At 46.4% G+C, this 22385-nt stretch overlaps 1 long non-coding RNA gene across 3 annotated transcripts in view; it reads left to right on the forward strand.

The window, feature by feature from the left end:
- The window catches only part of LOC138504106 (uncharacterized), a 31983-nt gene that overhangs the window by 378 nt on the left and 9220 nt on the right, over positions 1 to 22385 (forward strand). For all 3 annotated transcript variants that reach the window (XR_011279777.1, XR_011279778.1, XR_011279779.1), the window contains exons 2-3: positions 15202 to 15326; positions 15668 to 15759. This is a non-coding gene — a long non-coding RNA (uncharacterized lncRNA). The remainder of the gene's footprint in view (positions 1 to 15201; positions 15327 to 15667; positions 15760 to 22385) is intronic.

Genomic DNA, 22385 nt, shown 5'->3' on the forward strand with positions numbered 1-22385 from the left:
CCTCCCCGCTGGAAGGTGGGGTTGGAGAATCACGCAGGAAGGACCCCCGCCTTGGGGGTGGGAGTCGAGATTGGGGTTGGAGAATCACGCAGGAAGGACCCCCTCCTTGCCGTGTACGGGAAGGTTTTTATTTTTGTTGTGTAATTTATAAGGCGCTTATACATCTCGGAAGTGTTTCGAAGCGCCAGGTGTATTTAGGTGCCGGTGGATTTGTTTTTCCGGTTTTGATTTTGGTTTCGGCAACGGCGGCTCTTTGTGTGTCTTCTTGGCTGGTATTATCCCCATCAGCCCCCCCCCCCCCTCCTCCCTAAACAGAAGTGTTCTGTGGCCGTGCGGTGCACCCCGAGGGAATTTCAGGGCAGGTATGTTTTCCAATTCGTCGCATTATACGTTTATCTGCGCAGCACGGCGCTCACAGTTTCACTGTCTGTTAAAACAGCAAACGAGCACCTCCAGTTGGAAACTAAGCCCCATGTCGATCCCGTTTCTACCACAGCCGCATGCGTGCTTGCTTTTCTGCACTGCTGCACAGGTTCACGGGGCTTCCAGGGCTGTCGAGACCTCCTGCGCTGGGGATATGATATATATATGTGCTGCAACCAGAGGGGGGGGGGGGGGCGGTGGGGATTCAGCAGCACGGGGCTCTGGATGAAGGGGGGTGGGGGAGGATCGCTAAGACGGCTTGAAGTTTCCTTGGCATGATTTCTATTTTTATTAATTTGCATTTATAAAGCGCACTTGCAGCCGCATCGTGGCGCTGTTATAAGAGGTTGATATATGCTTGGCTATAAATATTATGGCATTGCTACTGGTTACATGAGGCGTAGCAGAACCGGTTACAAGGAAGGCATATTAAGTGCATGACAGTTAGTTGGATAATGGCATTGCTACTGGTTGCATGAGGCGTAGCAGAACCGGTTACATGAAGGCATATTAAGTGCATGACAGTTAGTTGGATAATGGCATTGCTACTGGTTACATGAGGCGAAGCAGAACCGGTTACAAGGAAGGCATATTAAGTGCATGACAGTTAGTTGGATAATGGCATTGCTACTGGCTACTTGAGGCGTAGCAGAACCGGTTACATGAAGGCATATTAAGTGCATGACAGTTAGTTGGATAATGGCATTGCTACTGGTTACTTGAGGCGTAGCAGAACCGGTTACATGAAGGCATATTAAGTGCATGACAGTTAGTTGGATAATGGCATTGCTACTGGTTACTTGAGGCGTAGCAGAACCGGTTACATGAAGGCATATTAAGTGCATGACAGTTAGTTGGATAATGGCATTGCTACTGGTTGCATGAGGCGTAGCAGAACCGGTTACATGAAGGCATATTAAGTGCATGACAGTTAGTTGGATAATGGCATTGCTACTGGTTACTTGAGGCGTAGCAGAACCGGTTACATGAAGGCATATTAAGTGCATGACCATTAGTTGGATAATGGCATTGCTAGTGGTTACATGAGGCGTAGCAGGACCGGTTACAAGGAAGGCATATTAAGTGCATGAGAGTTAGTTGGATAATGGCATTGCTACTGGTTGCATGAGGCGTAGCAGAACCGGTTACAAGGAAGGCATATTAAGTGCATGACAGTTATTTGGATAATGCCATTGTTACTGGTTACATGAGGCGTAGCAGAACCGGTTACATGAAGGCATATTAAGTGCATGACAGTTAGTTGGATAATGGCATTGCTTCTGGTTGCATGAGGCGTAGCAGAACCGGTTACATGAAGGCATATTAAGTGCATGACAGTTAGTTGGATAATGGCATTGCTACTGGTTACATGAGGTGAAGCATAACCGGTTACATGAAGGCATATTAAGTGCATGACAGTTAGTTGGATAATGGCATTGCTTCTGGTTGCATGAGGCGTAGCAGAACCGGTTACAAGGAAGGCATATTAAGTGCATGACAGTTAGTTGGATAATGGCATTGCTACTGGTTGCATGAGGCGTAGCAGAACCGGTTACATGAAGGCATATTAAGTGCATGACAGTTAGTTGGATAATGGCATTGCTACTGGTTACATGAGGCGAAGCATAACCGGTTACATGAAGGCATATTAAGTGCATGACAGTTAGTTGGATAATGGCATTGCTACTGGTTACATGAGGTGAAGCATAACCGGTTACATGAAGGCATATTAAGTGCATGACAGTTAGTTGGATAATGGCATTGCTACTGGTTACATGAGGCGTAGCAGAACCGGTTACAAGGAAGGCGTATTAAGTGCATGACAGTTAGTTGGATAATGGCATTGCTACTGGTTACATGAGGCGTAGCAGAACCGGTTACATGAAAGCATATTAAGTGCATGACAGTTAGTTGGATAATGGCATTGCTACTGGTTACATGAGGCGTAGCAGAACCGGTTACATGAAGGCATATTAAGTGCATGACCATTAGTTGGATAATGGCATTGCTAGTGGTTACATGAGGCGTAGCAGGACCGGTTACAAGGAAGGCATATTAAGTGCATGAGAGTTAGTTGGATAATGGCATTGCTACTGGTTGCATGAGGCGTAGCAGAACCGGTTACATGAAGGCATATTAAGTGCATGACCATTAGTTGGATAATGGCATTGCTAGTGGTTACATGAGGCGTAGCAGGACCGGTTACAAGGAAGGCATATTAAGTGCATGAGAGTTAGTTGGATAATGGCATTGCTACTGGTTGCATGAGGCGTAGCAGAACCGGTTACAAGGAAGGCATATTAAGTGCATGACAGTTATTTGGATAATGCCATTGTTACTGGTTACATGAGGCGTAGCAGGACCGGTTACAAGGAAGGCATATTAAGTGCATGAGAGTTAGTTGGATAATGGCATTGCTACTGGTTGCATGAGGCGTAGCAGAACCGGTTACAAGGAAGGCATATTAAGTGCATGACAGTTATTTGGATAATGCCATTGTTACTGGTTACATGAGGCGTAGCAGAACCGGTTACATGAAGGCATATTAAGTGCATGACAGTTAGTTGGATAATGGCATTGCTACTGGTTGCATGAGGCGTAGCAGAACCGGTTATATGAAGGCATATTAAGTGCATGACCATTAGTTGGATAATGGCATTGCTAGTGGTTACATGAGGCGTAGCAGAACCGGTTACATGAAGGCATATTAAGTGCATGACAGTTAGTTGGATAATGGCATTGCTACTGGTTGCATGAGGCGTAGCAGAACCGGTTACATGAAGGCATATTAAGTGCATGACAGTTAGTTGGATAATGGCATTGCTACTGGTTGCATGAGGCGTAGCAGAACCGGTTACATGAAGGCATATTAAGTGCATGACCATTAGTTGGATAATGGCATTGCTAGTGGTTACATGAGGCGTAGCAGGACCGGTTACAAGGAAGGCATATTAAGTGCATGAGAGTTAGTTGGATAATGGCATTGCTACTGGTTGCATGAGGCGTAGCAGAACCGGTTACAAGGAAGGCATATTAAGTGCATGACAGTTATTTGGATAATGCCATTGTTACTGGTTACATGAGGCGTAGCAGAACCGGTTACATGAAGGCATATTAAGTGCATGACAGTTAGTTGGATAATGGCATTGCTACTGGTTGCATGAGGCGTAGCAGAACCGGTTACATGAAGGCATATTAAGTGCATGACAGTTAGTTGGATAATGGCATTGCTACTGGTTGCATGAGGCGTAGCAGAACCGGTTACAAGGAAGGCATATTAAGTGCATGACAGTTAGTTGGATAATGGCATTGCTACTGGTTACATGAGGCGAAGCAGAACCGGTTACAAGGAAGGCATATTAAGTGCATGACAGTTAGTTGGATAATGGCATTGCTACTGGTTACATGAGGCGAAGCAGAACCGGTTACAAGGAAGGCATATTAAGTGCATGACAGTTAGTTGGATAATGGCATTGCTACTGGTTACATGAGGCGAAGCAGAACCGGTTACAAGGAAGGCATATTAAGTGCATGACAGTTAGTTGGATAATGGCATTGCTACTGGTTGCATGAGGCGAAGCATAACCGGTTACATGAAGGCATATTAAGTGCATGACAGTTAGTTGGATAATGGCATTGCTACTGGCTACATGAGGCGTAGCAGAACTGGTTACATGAAGGCATATTAAGTGCATGACAGTTAGTTGGATAATGGCATTGCTACTGGTTACATGAGGTGAAGCATAACCGGTTACATGAAGGCATATTAAGTGCATGACAGTTAGTTGGATAATGGCATTGCTACTGGTTATATGAGGCGTAGCAGAACCGGTTACAAGGGAAGGCGTATTAAGTGCATGACAGTTAGTTGGATAATGGCATTGCTACTGGTTACATGAGGCGTAGCAGAACCGGTTACATGAAGGCATATTAAGTGCATGACAGTTAGTTGGATAATGGCATTGCTACTGGTTACATGAGGCGAAGCAGAACCGGTTACAAGGAAGGCATATTAAGTGCATGACAGTTAGTTGGATAATGGCATTGCTACTGGCTACATGAGGCGTAGCAGAACTGGTTACATGAAGGCATATTAAGTGCATGACAGTTAGTTGGATAATGGCATTGCTACTGGTTACATGAGGTGAAGCATAACCGGTTACATGAAGGCATATTAAGTGCATGACAGTTAGTTGGATAATGGCATTGCTACTGGTTACATGAGGCGTAGCAGAACCAGTTACAAGGAAGGCGTATTAAGTGCATGACAGTTAGTTGGATAATGGCATTGCTACTGGTTACATGAGGCGTAGCAGAACCGGTTACATGAAAGCATATTAAGTGCATGACAGTTAGTTGGATAATGGCATTGCTACTGGTTGCATGAGGCGTAGCAGAACCGGTTACATGAAGGCATATTAAGTGCATGACAGTTAGTTGGATAATGGCATTGCTACTGGTTGCATGAGGCGTAGCAGAACCGGTTATATGAAGGCATATTAAGTGCATGACCATTAGTTGGATAATGGCATTGCTAGTGGTTACATGAGGCGTAGCAGGACCGGTTACAAGGAAGGCATATTAAGTGCATGAGAGTTAGTTGGATAATGGCATTGCTACTGGTTGCATGAGGCGTAGCAGAACCGGTTACAAGGAAGGCATATTAAGTGCATGACAGTTAGTTGGATAATGGCATTGCTACTGGTTGCATGAGGCGTAGCGAACCGGTTACATGATTAAGTGCATGACAGTTAGTTGGATAATGGCATTGCTACTGGTTACATGTGGCGTAGCAGAACCGGTTACATGAAGGCATATTAAGTGCATGACAGTTAGTTGGATAATGGCATTGCTTCTGGTTGCATGAGGCGTAGCAGGACCGGTTACAAGGAAGGCATATTAAGTGCATGACAGTTAGTTGGATAATGGCATTGCTATTGGTTACTCGTAGCAGGACCGGTTACAAGGAAGGCATATTAAGTGCATGAAAGTTAGTTGGATAATGGCATTGCTATTGATTACTTGAGGCATAGCAGGACCGGTTACAAGGAAGGCATATTAAGTGCATGACAGTTAGTTGGATAATGGCATTGCTACTGGTTGCATGAGACGTAGCAGAACCGGTTACAAGGAAGGCATATTAAGTGCATGACAGTTTATTTGGTTAGGGGCAGTGTTGCATGCAGGACAATTCAACGTGTTAGAGCCCTGTGGGTAGATACTGGGGAGCTTTAGATGAACAGTCGAGTTTTGATTTCTTTGCGGAAGGCTATGTGGGATGAGATCCCTCTGAGGTTGGGTGGGAGGGAGTTCCACTGGGTTGCAGCGATGAAAACGAAGCTGGAGCCTCCTGTGCCTGCTTTTGTGACCGTGGCCGCTGAGAGAAGGTTGGTGTATGGTGTTCTGGTTGGTCTTTTGTGTGTGGTCTGGTGAATCTCTGCGACAGGTATTGTGGTGCTGCAAGGTGGATACATTTGTGGGTGAGGGACAGTGTTTTGAATAAAATGCGTTCTTTGACGGGTAACCAATGGGCTTGTATCCTGGTGGCTGAGATGTGTTCCCTTCTGGGGATACCAAAAGCACAGATTGCATTATTTTGTACAATTTGTAGTTTTTCAATGTTCTTAGTGGAGGTCCCGACCAGAAGGGCGTTACAGTAATCGTGTCGGGCCCCAATTATAGCTCTGGCTATTGTCAGGCATTTTTTTTTTTGTAAGGGAAGGTCTAGCTGCTGTGAGGAGTTTGGAGTGGTAGGCCGCTGATGAGGCAATGGCGTTAACTTGCCTTGTCATAGAGATGTTGGAGTCTAGGTAGACTCCCAAGGTTTTTACATCATTGGAGACTGGAATTGGCATGTTGTCTATGGTAAAGACATTGTATTGGTTGCCTAGTGTTTTTAGTGTTTCAGGTGAGCGATTAGTAATAGTTCCGTCTTGTCTCCATTTAGACAGAGCCAGTTCTGAGCCATCCATGTTTGGATCGTGGAGTAGACAGCATTCAGGGTTTTAGAGTCTGTCTCGTAGTCACCCAAGAGTGCTAGGAGGATCTGTGTATCATCGGCGTAGTTTGTATATGTGATGCCTAATGCGTCGAGGATGATGAACAGTGGCCTGGTAAAAATGTTATATAGGGGTTGGCGAGATGCACGAGCACTGGGGAAGGCCACATTGAATGGTGCTGGGATGTGCATTAGCTAGGTCTGAGAAAACTCTCATGGCTCTGCCTTGGAGGAATGATGTGATCCATGCTGTAGCATTGGGTGAGAGATGGGCGGACGTTAAGAGGTGTTGGCACAGGTTTTGTGGTCGACGAGATCAAAGGCTGCCGAGAGGTCGAGGATGAGTAGTAGGGCTGGTTTGCCAGCATCTCTGAAATCGTCCATTTAGTTCTTGAGATCTAGTAAAGCTGAAACCTGGACGAAAACGAGACTGGCGGAGACCAAGAAGGTTATTGGCTTAAAGGAACTGTTGGACTTGCATGTATGCAGCTTTATCTAGAATCTTTAAGAGAAAGGGAACAGTGGTGATGGGCCTGTAGTTACCTGGTGCTGTTGGTTCTAGAGTGGGTTTCTTTAGGAGAGGGTGGACCTAGGCTTCCTTCAGGGAGGCAGGGACAATACCCGTTGAAAAGGAGGCGTTAATAAAGGCAGTGAGGAATAGTGCAAGGGTGGAGGCACATTCTTTAATGATGGTAGCTGGACAGATGTCGCCTTTGCATTTTGATGGAGTTCATGACTTCCTCTTCGTTGACTTTTTTTTTTAAAGGAGAATTGGGGTGAGTTTTCAGGCAGGTCAAAAGGGATGTGAGGCGCTTGGTGGTTAAGCGCTTGTTGGGTGGCTTGGATTTTACTGTGCAATGTGTCAACTTTCTTAAGCATGGCATCATGGATGCTGTTGCACCAAGCCTCATCTTTTGTGATGGGTAGGGGGTGGGGGCATAGATGTTTCTAGCTTCATGAAATGGAGAAGATCTCCTTGGTGTTGGAGTTGGCTGAGTGAATCTGGCATTGAATGAGGTGGCTTTGCCTTTGATGATGGCTAACTTGTATTCTTTTGCTATTTTGTTGAATTCACGTTTAGTGGAGTCACAAGGGTTGACCTTCCAAGTGGAGAGTGCTTCCCTTTTTCTGGTGAGAAGTTCGAGGAGATCGGGGGTGAACCATGCATTAGAGTGCTTGGTGCGTTTGGCTTTTCTTAGAGTGAGAGGGCAGGGAGATGGTGTCAATGGCTTGTGGGATGATGGAATTAAATGTTTGAACTAGGGATTCAGGGTCTTTGGGGAAGGGTGGCCTGAGGGCAGGAACTGTGAGGTGGGGCAAGAGTCTATCTTTAGTAAGTTGGCAGACACTCCTAGTAAGAGATGGTGGGAGAGTAGTCGTAGGTTGGTGGTCGGACTTAGGCGTGGTAATGTCCAAGAGGATTGCGTGGTAGTGTGTCTGTGGCAGGGGTTTGTTTGCCTTGATGGTGATGGGTCAGGTGGGCTATCCAATCGAGTGTACGGCCCTTGATGTGGGTGGGGTCTGAGATAGCTTGTTTGAACCCAAGGTTTCCTAATGATCTGTCTAGAGAGTTGGCTGAGGGGTCTTTCTGGTCATTTAGGCCCAATTTGAAGTCTCCTAGGAGGATGGCCTTGGAAAATCTTTTTAGGTCTTCTGCGAGAAGGTGAATAAAGGTGGCTTGGAAGACTTTTGCGGGTCCAGGGGGGGGTAGACTATGTGTAGAGTGATGCTCCAGCTTGGGGAGGGGTTGAGTTTGAGGAGTAGGTGGTCACTGTTGTTTTCAGTTGTCCTATCCACTTTTCTGATAGGAATAGAATATTTTGCTATATAGGCAACTCCGCCGCCTTTGGAGTGAAGGCGATCCTGCCTAAAAATTGTGTAGCCAGGAGGGAGGGCAAGTAATAATGCTGGACCGGACACTTTGTGGAGCCGTGTTTTACTAATTGCCAAGAGATCTTGAATGTCAAGGGCGTGGGCTGGGAGTGAACGGGCAATGATGAGCGCACACCTGAGTAGTAGGGGAGTTGATTTGTTTGGGGGTGTTGTGTGGGATTTAGGACTAGCTGTGGTGGTCGTAGGGGCAGAAGTGTCTGTAGATTTGTTGACCATACGATCTACCGAGTAAATAGGCTGTGTGGTTGCCTATAAGTGCACGTGTTATAACAGGCAGGTCAATATGCAGTACAACTGGTGGTGCACCTTGCATTTCAGATGGTCACTCCATAGCATGGCTAGGCTTGGGCGTGTGTACATCATGCAGTATTCTGTGCTTTTCAGTGGGAGGTAGGTGTGAGGGTTGGACTACAATAGTTTCATTTGCTTGGGTAGCATTGATGGTATTGGCTTGTTGGTAGTTTTAGGCAAGAGGTGTCTGATGTCAGGGTGGGAGTGAGCACTTACTCTTCCTAGAGAGACAGGTATGTGGAGGTACTGATTTATGGTACAGGTGAGTTTGGATGCTAGTCGTTCGTTCCTCAGAGAGGAGGTGCAAGGGAAGGAGTATATCGTGGTCGGTTGACAGCGATGTTCAGCTAAGTCTGGGGTGTTCCCGCCAGGGGAGCGCAGTGGCATGAAGGGGGGGATCCTGTGTAGGAAGAGTGTTGGAGGGATATCGTATTGATCAACCGGTGTAGTGGGCATTTGCAGTCTGTGTCAAGTACAGTGGGGAGCATGGCTACCTAACTGAATTAAGTTAATTTATTTGGTAGTGGACTAGAGAGGATGAGTGGTGGGTAAGATTTGGGCCTGGAATTTCAGGTTTATGGATCAGGTTCAGTGTTTAGGGGTGGTCATAGTAGCCGGGAGGTGGCGACTATATGAAGCCTAGGCAGACTATTGAAATGTGAGGATCAGGCTCGGGCACAGATTCCAAGTGCAAAAACAGGCTATGGCACAGCAGGCTAGGGCACAATTTCTCGAAGCATAGGCAGACTAGTGCACCATTTTTAGATGCATAGGCAGACTAGTGCACCATTTCTAGATGCATAGGCAGGCTAGGGCACAATTTCTGGGTTAAGGCTCAGGCACAGTATCAGGAGGCTCCTTATGTGCAAGGGCTCAGCACAGTAGCAGGATGCTTAAAAAAGGCCAGAGTGAGGTAAGGTGTGGTGCTTATATGTTGGAGTGGGGTGCAGTGTCCATAGTGGGCATAACAGTGTCCTAGTTATGAGGTATGCACAACTTAACGCTCCATTGTGAAACTAGGAGGGTGATTTCACCATGATACAGGGCAAAGGGTACTTTAACGTCATGGTACTATAATGCAATGAGACCAGTCGGTCACAGGTGTCAATGTATTGGAAGTGTTCCGTGCACGAGTTAAACAGGGCTAGGAGAGCAGTGCCCTTAAATGCTGTAATGGCAAGGTGCAAAGTCTGTGGTTGTGCATGTAGCATAGAGGCAGTTAACGGGGCAAGTAAACTCAAAGCTTGGGCTCCCAATGTTAGGAGGGGGTCCAGAGCAGTATCAGTGCACGGAGGAACACCTCGGTATGTGAACATACACGCGGGTACGCAGGGAAGTACACTGCAAATCAGCTGTGACAAAGACCATAAGCAGTGCAGAGCGAAGAAAGGAGGCACAGAATTTACCTTGATAGAGTGTAGAGCAGGAGTATATGGGTCGCCGGTCGACATGGACAGGCATAGGCAGGGACCTTGAGTTTTGGCCTTTGGTGGGAGACAATTTAAGTAGGCAGTTAAGCAATCAATGCAGCAGGCCACTGCAGTGAGGAAGAAGGGCGGGCACTCCGGTGCCGGATGGCCCATCAGCCGTTTTGGTAGGGTCTCACTTAGATACAGCAGCGTGGGCATGGCAGAATAGAATACAACAAGGATGGTAAATACAGCTAATTTCTGGGAGCAGGGTTGTGCAAAACATAACACACCTTATGTAGTGCTTTTGATGTATGATTACGGTCGCTTCTGTTAATTACTCAAATTTCGATCAATGTGATTTTACTGCCTTCACAAGGTGAGGGGTTCTGATTTGAACATCGTGGGGAGATGTGCCTAACTTTACCACTCAGTGCTGCCAGGCAGTGCATTGAGCTGTACCGGCCATAGTCTGTTTGTACCACAAGATATCATTCTTGATCCCCTGCCCCCCCAGGGCATTTCTTCCGCTGTCTGTCTGTATAGGATAGAGTTCCTTAATTTCCCTGCGTTGTCTTACTGACTATGTGACTGCAAGTTTATGTATACAGTGAAAATGCAGACTCCTATTTAGTCTTACCAACAAGATAACAATTGAGTATTTCTCCTTAAAAATAGCCATACTGTAGGCAGAGGTCTTCAATCTGTATGGCGTGTGATCCAGGACGGCGAGAAAATAATAATTTTATTTTTGCCTCACTTAACTGTGAATGGCGAACCACTGGCCCCCCATGCACATGCCCAGTCAGTGCGACATGAGCACAAAACAGGAAATAAATGCAGCCTGGATGTGCGCTTTCCTGCATTTGGATCGTGCGTCCACACTGCATTGTTGCTTCCTGCTGGTGTCGCCAGTGTCTTCTTGCCCACTAAGGGATGCCGCTTCTTGGCTCAGTCCCCCACACCACAGTTGGAGGGGGTGCCGGGAAGTGAGGATTTCAGGCCTTTGCCGGCCCCTCTGCTTCCCTCTTACCCTTTGGACCAACGAAGGCGAATGCGTGGGGAGAGGAGGCGAGCAGGGTGGCCGGATAACTGCAATGCTGATTCCCACCCCCCATGCACTCCTCTCCCTCTGTGCCCCCACCTTGGGGGGCCACGGGAGAGGGCGGCAACAGAAACATGCATTGGCGGTGTTGTACGATATCCGGCCAGGGCCATTTTTAAGCAGTCTTGGGGCCCTGGGCACGAACATCCTTGGGGGCCCCCCTCCACCAAACCAAAGGAATTAAGTGATCAAGAATATCTGCCCGCCGCCGCCGCCACAATCACAACCGATAGGTTGATATGCTCCATCGCAGCATTAAAAATATGCACGTTTACTCCCTTTAAGTCCCCTTACCCTCTTCATTCTGGCTCTAATCAGAATGAGAAACATGTACAATTTGAAGGCCAACATTAGCAGTCTACGAAGAGGTTACTTCTGTTCTAGCGTAGATTCAGGAGACTTTTTATCAATAGAATCCAGGAAGGTATGCAGCCTGTAGTATCAATGTAGGACTTTATGTAAAAGGTACATATAACCAGGGGATTTGCTAGGTCTGGAAAAGACCTGGGACTACGCTGATGTTGGAACTGTTGAGACTGGGGGCTAGCTAGTCTTTTGGCTATAGCTCCTGAGATTCTATCCGGGGCTACAACCAAAAGATCAGGGGCTATAGCCCCCCCCTCACTAGCAACGCCCCTGCATGTAACCCATAATAGACAGAGAACTCACATTTGCTGCCTCACAGAACGTAAATGTGCTTAAACATGGATAGAGTAGACCAATTGGTAGGAAGGAGAAAGCTACACATACCATATCATGGATAGTGGATGCAGATTGGAAGCTACCAGGAAGGAGTATGTATCCATACAGAATGAGATTAGAAATGGGACATGGTTTTCAAATATTGTTGCCATTAGAGATCAAAAGAATAATGTGCCTGTGGTTGTTCAATATATCAATGCTCACTATTACAGTGGAAGCAACACTATAGCCAGTGAAACCATGAGTGAGGCTCTTTTGAAGATCATACCCTGAGAAGGAGGAAATCACTCTGAAGGGCTGACAATTTTGAAAGGTTTAGGGACTGGCAATTTCGAAAGGTTAGGCAATGCAAGATGAAATTAGATGCCCAGCATTACACACACTGGTTAAGGGGTGAATCTGGAATTTTGCAGTTTCTGCATTTCAACAGTTTCATTACCAGTTCATACCATGAACTAAAATAACCTTATTTGATTAAACTGACTTGGAAAGTACACCAATCACATTACCAAACATGATATTTTTTAAAAACAAAATATAGGGTAACACAGACTTATTCCAGCTTCATTCTCTCCATCATCAAGAGTAGTATTCAAGTACCAGCATACCAATCCATGTGACTTGACAGATTTAATATGGGTTGGTCTTTTGTATTTTAAAGCTTTACATAGCTCCAAAACACTGGCTTGTGAAATTGTCATTTATAAAAGTGCAGAAAAACCTTTGACTTTTACAAAAAACTTTAATTGTTTTTTGTGTCAAACGAACAGACTTTAAAATATGCTTGCCCGAGTCCTGCACCATCTGGTCAGCTCCCTTCTGTCTACCACCCCTTCCACTCAAATAGCCTACATAAGAAGAAATATCAAGTAATAGGTTAAACGATGCCACCAGCATACGAGGAGGCAAACTTCACAGAAGACATTACAGTAATGTACGAGATATTAGATGATTTGACCAGGATCACTGTATTGTCTGCTGGCAACGCCAGGATACAAGCATGAATGCTTTGGTTCCAAATTTGGATACTTATTCATCTCTTGGACTAACAGTTTATGCTCATCATTGGAGGTGATTGCCTAGGTTTCACAACACCCATATGCACAAACCAGTTTCTAGACCTTCACCATAAGGATGACATGTTTGTTTTTATAGCAACCCCTATCTGGTGCAGGTACATTGCTGGTAATGGCACCTGTTGTGCTGCAAGACCAAGTTCATACACAGGCAGGTTTATAAACTCTAGAGATAGGAAAGGCTCAGCCAGCCTTACAGGAATGTGCTATTCTAATCTTGCATAGGAACACACATCTCTGCAATGAGTGCTTAACACACTGAGCTAACTTCTGAAGCATTGTGGCACTCAATTTACCAATATGCATTTCAAATTTGGCTATTGTAAATGATCAACATAGGTCCCACAGGTAGGAAAGAATGCTACAAGAGTTGTGCCGCAAGGAACACGCAAACTATATATACCACAGTGATCACAAAAAGCATTACATGATGAATTGATCGAGGCAGAATGTACTTGCCAAAACAGACAGGCAATAGGTTAATAGCCTCAGCACCATACCATAAAATATCCCGATGTGTGCTATTTGAGTCTGGTGAACAAATGAATCTTACTACTTTAGATCAGGCAGACTTGTAGGGCCCCCTCCAAGGACCCTGGCCAAGTGCCCCTTTTGCCCTCCCATAAAAACGTCTCTGTATCCGGCTCCCTGATTGCTGGGCTCCAGAATCTGCCGTGCAGGAGCCGGATATCCTACAACACCAGCGCCCCCCTGCTTTGGCTGCCCCTCTGACTTGTCACCCCTATGGAACATGGGACGGCTCGGGCCAGGTCCGAGATCCAGCATCGGATGTCTGACCGGATCTCGGGACCCGGCCTGCCTCAGTCATGACCAGGCTTTACCAAGCCCCCAGCTTCGCAGAGGGAAGCTTGGGGCTTGGTGATCTAATCTTCGCCGTGCTCCTTTCCCCAGCCGTCACTCGCGCATTTCCTGGCTCTGTTTGCTCCTCCCGTTTGTTTACTTTCTGTCCTGAAAGGGGACACCACGGAAATCAATGTGCCATGAACATCACTGTGGCGGGGAGAGGGGGATCACTGTTGAAAGCAGGCATTCTAAATGCTGGACACATTGTTGTTCAAATGTGCATTTTACACATTCATAGGAAAAAAGGTTGTTTCCAAACTCAAAAACGCTGCTGTATTTGCGTTCACTAGTTTTCTTTGAGATGGTTTATTTCTTTTTGTCGAAGCACCACACTAATATTCTGTCATTTGTGTGCCTCTTGCTTTGTGTTTTATCACAGGTTATATTTATAAAGATGTTATGTTTATCAAACTGGTTAATCACAAATAAATGTTTCCGTTGTGCTGACAGCAGTTATTAGGAAATTAAACTGGGTTCATGGGTGCCAACTTTTGGTCTTCACTACAGAGGTAGAAATACCCCAACCCATTAACCAACCCATCCCTTGGCCAAACACATTTTATAGCACTTCCTTTTTTATAAGTAGTTGCAAAAAGTCACTCGATTAAGAAGCTGTGCATATATTTTTTGTTTTTCTTGTTTTGGTTTAATTCAACCTTAAATGCATTAAAAGAAACAACAACAATATAAATTATATTTTGCATATGTGAAGTCTCAGCAACGGTCTGTCAACCTGCTGAGCTACCCCGGTAGCCATCTACTATAGACCAAGTCTATGCATCCCTTGATGTACTAAAATCACTGTATTACCAACAGTACTTTGGGTGCACTGCTGCCATAGAAGTGATTTAAAGTGGAATTCATGTATATCTTCCTGCTGTCTGTGCCAGGCATTCGGCCTGCATGGGGCACTGTATGTTGCAGAGAAGCCAAGGGCCCTTGTGTCTGGCATAGCAGCCAAGGCAGTCTGCTGCTACATCAGCGCTGTTACCAACTGCAGTAAAAGCTACATGACTATTACTCGATGTTTCTGAAAGTTAGCTCGGTGAGTTAAGAACTACGGTGTAGGATTCTATGTAAGATAGGTAGATAAATTATTGGAATGCCAGCAGGCTGGACTTCTCTTTTTTACTAGGCAGGGAATAGAAAGGGTAAAATATAACAAGCTGATGCTCTGTTTCTCTCGCTCTCCAGCATTTATTGTCTGTGTGAGTATGAGTCACGTTTTCAGGTATGCGCTCTGACTGCTCTCTGTTCTCTTTGCCAGCTGGGGTGGACTGGCCTATTGGGAACTTTGGAGATTTACCGGTAGGACCCTGAACCCTAGGCCCCTTTTGTGTGCAGGGGAGGATGTGTGCCGACTGGGAGAGTTTAGTTTGTAAATATTTGAACAACCTGGTACATCTATAATATGTTTTTATTGTACTTTTTCAATTGCAGAATCACAAATTGGCTTCGAATTGCAGGAACACAAATTGGCTCTATCATCCCATTTTGGACAGCAAAGTCCCCAGCAGCAATGGCACCATAAAAAATCCTGACATCTGTAGTAGGACTTGCCAACGGTAAGAATGCCTTTTTTTTTTAAACAACTGTATTTTGATGTGGGTGATGGTGGGGCAATTTTAAAGGTATAGTAGGAGTCACAATCAGGGATTTCAAACCTATTTTTGAGGCTGTTCCTTTCTCATGTCCAGTTTGGGGCGGTACTGAAAGTTCACGTCTCATGTGGGAGTTGCATTTACAGTTCAGTGTGTACTCTCTCCTGGTTTCCCAGCGTTACATCCTGCTTACTAGCTGATGCCTAAGACCCAAGAGCTGGTTTTAACCCCTGCTCATCTAATCTTAATTTTGAAGTCTCAGGTAGAGCCACGTATGCTTTGCTAACTGTTTGTTTTCATTGCAGCAGCACCGCTCCAAGCGGTGGTGTGTCGACCTAACCACATGTGTCCCAGCAAGAAAAACCCAGTGGAGCACTTGACCCAGTCACGCAGGCAGGTTAAGGATTTCTTTTCCCTGTGTACCTTTGGTTGAGTAGAAGTGCTGAAGGTTTATATCGGTCCTGAGCAATGTGCATCCAGGTGTGGTTTTCACCACTTATCTGTGGCCTAGTCCAGGACCACACTTTAAAAATAATTCGAGCTAGAACTTCACGATCTGAACATGGACCCTTCTGAGACTTGTTTTTTTTATCCAACTAGTATTTCGGACCCATTTTGGCTGTTACCCCCTTCACCCCCCCCCCCCCCAAACTGTTCACACGATTTCTTTTGTGGACTTTTATCTTTATTTGTTTCCCCAGCCTTTTCACATGGTTCATTTTAAATCTTTGGATGGGGTGTTTGCCATTTTAAATCTTTTGAAGCATTTTTTTTATTTTTGAAAACTTGAAATATAACGTAACATAAATGGGGGTTTGCAATGTTATCACAGATTCAGGCTCCTTTTTAGGTGGATTGTTGGTACTAAGTGGAAAGATCTTTTTCACTGTACCGATTGGGGTGCGGGTGGACGATTTAGAAAGACCACTCCGTGACGGCACAGATCGGTCTTTCTAAATCAAAACTATCATTCTTGTCAAACCCCTGCCACACACGAGTGCTGCCAGGAGCTGTAAGGCGCTGTGAGCCCCAGTGGAGTCGTCGCAGGAGGCAGAGGTGAGTTTGGGATTGTTTGTGTGTGAGTGTATTTGGGTAGGATGCGTATGTTGATGATGGTGGTGGGTTGGGAAATTGGAGGTCGGTGGGGCTTACCGCCGATTCACAAGTTAATGAGCGGGTGGGGATGGAGGGGCCAGTATGTGATATTTCCTCATTTTAAAGTCTATACAAAAATGGCCAAAAAGTGTGTTGGGGCTTTAAAATGCAGAAATATCACATAGAACTGGATCGTTTCCTAGTGCCCAAATATGGTAGGGATCTCAAACAAAAAACACGGAAGGAGAGGTGGAAATGGACAAAAGAAATGCAAAAACACGGAAATGTGATGTTTCTTATTTGGACTTTGGGTTCACATGGATCGCAGTTGCTGGACAAGTTAAGCTGCAGTGCGTGGTTTGTGGCGCTACATTAGCAAGCCTGAAGCCAACACAATTAAGGTGGCATTTGGAAACAAAACATGCCGATTTAGCAAAAAAGACCAGGGATTTGTTTGTACGGCAGCTGCAAGCAGGGTCGGACTGGCACAAGAAATAGGCACGGACAACAACAAAAAAGTGGCCCACCCCTCGCCTCAAAAAAGTGGCCCACCCCTTGCCTCAAAAAAGTGGCTCACCCCTCACCTCCAAAAAAGTGGCCCTCAAACCATCATCCGTGATTCGCGTCAATTCATGACTTTTACAGAAAATGCTACATATTGAGGGTTCATGTGTCTGTTATGTAAGATGTTTACCGGCCTATGCTAATGCGCTTGCTCTTAAGTGCCACAGGTTCGCCGCATGCCCCACTTAGAGAAAAGGTACAATGCCGTTAATGCGATATTTCATGGGATGGATGGGTTTTGGGGGGTGCAGGGTTGGGGAACGGGCGGCTATTGGGGGTAGTCGAGTCATCCCGGATTTTCATCATGAAAATCTTGCCACCCTACACTGTGCACCTCGACTACAAAAAATCGTACGGACTCCTCTCGTACCTTGCTCTGAATGAAATCTATAAAAGCAGAGGTACTTAGAAAACGGCAGGTTGACGTACTACATGGTCGATTTCAGCCACCATGTTGCACAGACATTCCTTCATTATAAAGGCTGGTGGCCTGGGATTTGGTGGCGATCAATGACTTTCTCTTGGCCTCCAGCCAGGTTAAAGCAATTATGATGTCCGGCTTTCATTTTAATGCGTCAGAGGCTTCCTCATTTTATGGCACAAACACCTGCTTCCCAATCCCCCCTTGCACCCCACCTCCCCCACACACCCAGCCCACAAGACTCTCCTCAACGTCCATCGCACGCAGTCTTTACCAGACCCGAGAGTTACCTCTCATTCCACCAGAAACCTCAAACAACCCTTCTTGTGCATATACTGTTTTTATTTTTCCAAGTATGCCAAATATTTTACCATTTGAGGCAAATGGTGAGATGTACAACTTGTCCATGTATGGTTGTTATTATGTTATGTCATGTTCCATCCCAGCCACCTTTTACCATCCGTGATAACTGCCTAAATGAAAGTTTGCTTTCCAATCTGTGCAGCTTTCTTTCCGTGTCTGAATCCAAATTTCATTTGAACAAAATACATATATTACTTTCTATGCAGCCCAGCGATCATCCGCATCCAGCCGCTCAGTTGTACTTCCATGCCTACTTTAACTTGCATCCTCCTTTTGTGCCTCTTGCTTTCACTCTCTGCTGTTCCCGCTCATCTTTCCCCCCAGTTGCAACCCCTCCCCACAGTAAAGTCATGGAAGCCTATGGTGGAAAAATAAAGCTCATAGGTGATCCCCTGACATCAGAATAGTCAAGCACGAGACACCAGGCATCAGCATATGTGCAACTTCTGCTCATAACATTCTTGTGTCTCTCGCCATCCAGAAATGTAAGGGACCACCATTAGAACTAACCCCGCCGTATCCGTGAAAACGCACTGAGCTAGCTGGTGGTGGGCTCGCTGCCCCTGCCTCATCCTGTATTTGCCAAACCACTGCACTGTCTTTCTAGCTCTTAATATTGCAAATTCCTTGGCTAGGTGCAAAAGATGGGCAAAGACGTTAGGGTGTTAAAGGCACTGGTAAGTACCATAGCAGCACACCACTGTCTTGTTGTTTTTTTAATTAAGGTAACCGCGCTATTGCAGTATCCACGAGAGATAGATTGAGCCTTTAATAAGGAAATCACTTTTATTATTTTCTTCCCATAGAACTATGTGTAGGTTCTATGCAGTGCACATTCCAAGCATTGCTTATTAAGTCAGCTGAAAAACGTAACTCGAAGCAGCAGGTAGCAAGTAATTTTGTTAACACAGGAGCCATTTTCAATTTCAGCTGCTTTTTAGAAAATGTCATGTCAGAGTTTAATCATGTAGCCATGCTTGAGCAGTTGCTAATCCGACTTCTGTCTCCATGTTGCGACAGGTGTAACTTTTTCATATAGACTCAAGATGGAGGGCAGGAATTGTGGATATATAATAGGAACAAGCAGCCATCCACACTACACCGAGGCACTGTGTGTACCTCAAACTGGCCCAGTGATTCGGGGGTGGATTTCAGACTCCATGCCCATCCAAACTTTGCTTGGCCTCTCTGCTGAGACTGACACCAGGGTTCCATGTTGTGCCAACGCCACCAGTGTTTAGAGGCAAAATTAAATGGAAAAGAACAAAAGAATACACATTCGTAGAATTATCCCAACGAAGGGTGAGCCATGTTGTTCTATGACCAAAATTACAGCAGTGTGGACAAGAATCGCAAACCAGAGGACCCACGCACAGTCAGCCCCCTTCTAAGAAAGGCAAAACATATGTACATGCCTTGCCAATACAATTGGGGGTCCTAATATTTAACATTCTCTAGACACTGAATGTGTTCATGAACATCATTGTGCAGCTTTCTCCTACCGAGCTGTGCTATCCTGCTCGGCTCGCACTGGTGCCCTGCCCGGGGCGCATGGAATGCTAAAGCACGCGCACCATGGCCCCTGAAGGTGCTGGGGGGTGGGGGGGGATTACCAGGCCGCGGGATGCTTTCGGTGGAACATGCATTCAGGTGAATGATGGAAGTAGGTGTTACTACTTGATGTGTCATGTCAGAGTTTAATCAAATCAGCGCGAAAGCTTTCAGCGCACCAAAGAACATTTCTATGAATTAAACCAGTTCCCAAATGTAATAGTTGCCATAGATTGCACACATATCCCAATTAAGACCACTGTGAACAATGAGCACATTTATGTGAATCGAAAGAATTCTCACTCCATAAATGCGCAGATGATTTTTTATGCAAAATATATATTAGTTACCAATGCTCTTTTCAAGATGCCAAGCTCCACATATGACAGCTACATTTTTAATCATATTCAAATAAAGAGGCAACTCGAGACACCGGTGTTCGGTGATGGCTGGCTGCTAGTTAAGCTTAAGTAACATTATGGACCTGATTCACAGAAGCATTTTATAATGGAACAATCCCATAGGAATTACGCTCTGTGAATTAGGCCCATGTGTGGTTAGAATTCAGATCAAATGCGCGTTGCCGGTAGAGCCTCATTTGCAAGTGACATAGTGTTGGTTTATTTCCGGAGAATCAGCATGCAATTGTAGTCACCTGTTTTCCCTTTTCAAGATGACAGCGGCTATGGGTTAAGGCCTTACCTGTTCACCCTAACTCCAACCCACAAATAGAGGGGAGAGCAAGTACAATGCTTCACATGGTGAAAGTCGGAATGACATTGAACAGAGATTTGGGATTCAAAAGCCTCAATTTAGGTGCCTCCATCATTCATGGGGTGCCCTTCAATATGATCCATAGTTTGTTTGCAAACTAGCATTGTCTCGCTGTATTCTTCACAACATAGCCATGCGAAGAGGCGGCCCTGAGCCACTACAGGTGGTGATATGATGGGCCTTACGAGAATAGTACTAGTACTAGTCCTTACCTCAGTGGCTGGCTGGCTGTTGGGCTGCCCTGCTGTCTGTGAACTGTGGCCTGTGGCAGTGGCACTGGGCACTGTCTGCTGGCCGCCTCACCTGCTGCCTGGTGGTCCTCCTGTGTGTGGGAACTGGGCACTGGACTGTCGGCCTCCAATTTGTCTGGTGAGGTCCAGCTCGGTGGTGCCTGGTGGTGGTGGCGGCTCTCTCTGTCTCTCTGCCAGAGCGCTGCCTGCTGCGCTGTGTCGGTGTGACTGCGGCGTGCCCAAATAAATCAGGGCCAGCCCAGGGTAGGCCAGAGAGGCAAGCGAGGCCCAAGGCAATTAGAAATAGCAGCAAATGGGTGGGCGCTGCAGGGCAGCCTTCCCAGCCGAATTTTCATTCATTGGCTTTTCTGCGGCACCGGCGGCCCCGGGCCCCAGCCCAGCCCCCAGGCACAAGTTGAAGACAGTTGCTTTCAACTTTGCAAAGAAGTGTTACTTACTTCCTGCAAAGTTGAAGCAATTGTCTGTGAAATGTGTCACTGTTCTGGCAGTGCCGGCCCCAGGCAGGCTCCCAGCTCAGCCCTCCGCCCTGCAGGCAGGCAGGCTGCCCCCCCAGGGTCAGGACTCGGAGGGAGGCAGGTGTTACAATTGCTTTATTGTGTGTTTGCAATTGCTTCAGCCTGCCTCCCTGCCACAGATCAAAGAAACGTTCTGGCCTGGCCATTGCAGGCCCGAGCGGAGCGCAAGCCGGCGAGCACACACGGCACCGGCCCCCTGCAGCCCCCGGTGGCCTACGATGCTGTGAATGAATTATGCATGCATCTGCATGCATCATACGTTATGATGCATGCATGATGCAGATGCAATCATCAAAGCAAGGTAACATCTAGTGTGTTACCTTGCTATGATGATTCTGCAGATGGCAGACAGTGTCGCCACCGCGCGGCGCCGGCGCCTCCCCCTCCTGGCTCCCTGCCCTGCTGCACAGCACAGCCCAGCCCAGGCGGCCCAAGCCCCCCCCCCCCCCATCTGACTTCCCGGCCGCGGGCGGCCTCCTGCTCTGACTCTGAGCCCCTGGAGCCATTCGCGAGCTGCTGCTCTGTGGTGCTCGGCACACACACACACACACACTAGGCCGGCCCGGGGCCGCCGGGCCTGCCAAAAGAAACCGGCCCAGAGGTGGCTGCTGGAAAACCGGCCCCAGGGGACCCCAAAGTCTTTCGGCCACGGGCCGAAAGACCGAAAGGGCCAGTCCGAGCCTGGCTGCAAGGCATGCAAAAGCAGAAAGACTGTTAAATATGTGGGCTCAGTACCTGCAAATACTTTGGAAGCTTATCACCACATTATCTGGGCAAAAACAAAACACCCTTTACAGATGCTGAGAAAGTAATTCTGCCAACAATTCTCGCTGTCAACCGGGTAATACTTAGTGATGGTGCATCAGAGAAATGTAAAAGTATCCCTATGTCTGACACCACAATTTTCTGCTGCATCACTAACCTGTCCTCTGATATCCGTACAGAATTGTGTCGCGCCTTGAAACGCTTGTCTACAGGCGCGTCCTAAATGTCACATCATATCATTGATATCGCGCTTGAAGCAGTCAGTTTGCCCTACAGTTGGATGAGGCCACTGACATTTCAAAAGAAGCACATTTGATTACTTTTGTGAGGTTCTGTCGTGGAAATGAAATATTGGAGAAATATTTTGCAAACCAATTCAGGGCAGAGCTTTGACATTAACTACTTCCTGGTTCACATTGCCTAAAGTGGGAGGCGTGTGTTTGTATTTTCATGGATGGTGCTCCTTCAATGTGTGGTGCTAGAGCTGGGTTAAAAGCAAAAGTGTTGGCATTAGCTCCACATATATTGTGGACACACTGCATGATCCCCCAGGAAGCTTTGCCTGTGCGCAACATGGGAAATGGACTTCTGTTGTAAAGATTGTACATTTTATTAAGATGCACCGCACAAGAGCCCATCTGTTTGCTACATTATGTGCAGAAATGGGAGATGAACATGGTGCTTTGTTGTTTCACCCCTAGGACGGGTGGCTCTGCAAGGGGAA

The sequence above is a fragment of the Ambystoma mexicanum genome, chromosome 11 (assembly GCF_040938575.1).
Source record: "Ambystoma mexicanum isolate Mex_15411 chromosome 11, UKY_AmexF1_1, whole genome shotgun sequence".
Lineage (NCBI taxonomy): Eukaryota > Metazoa > Chordata > Amphibia > Caudata > Ambystomatidae > Ambystoma > Ambystoma mexicanum.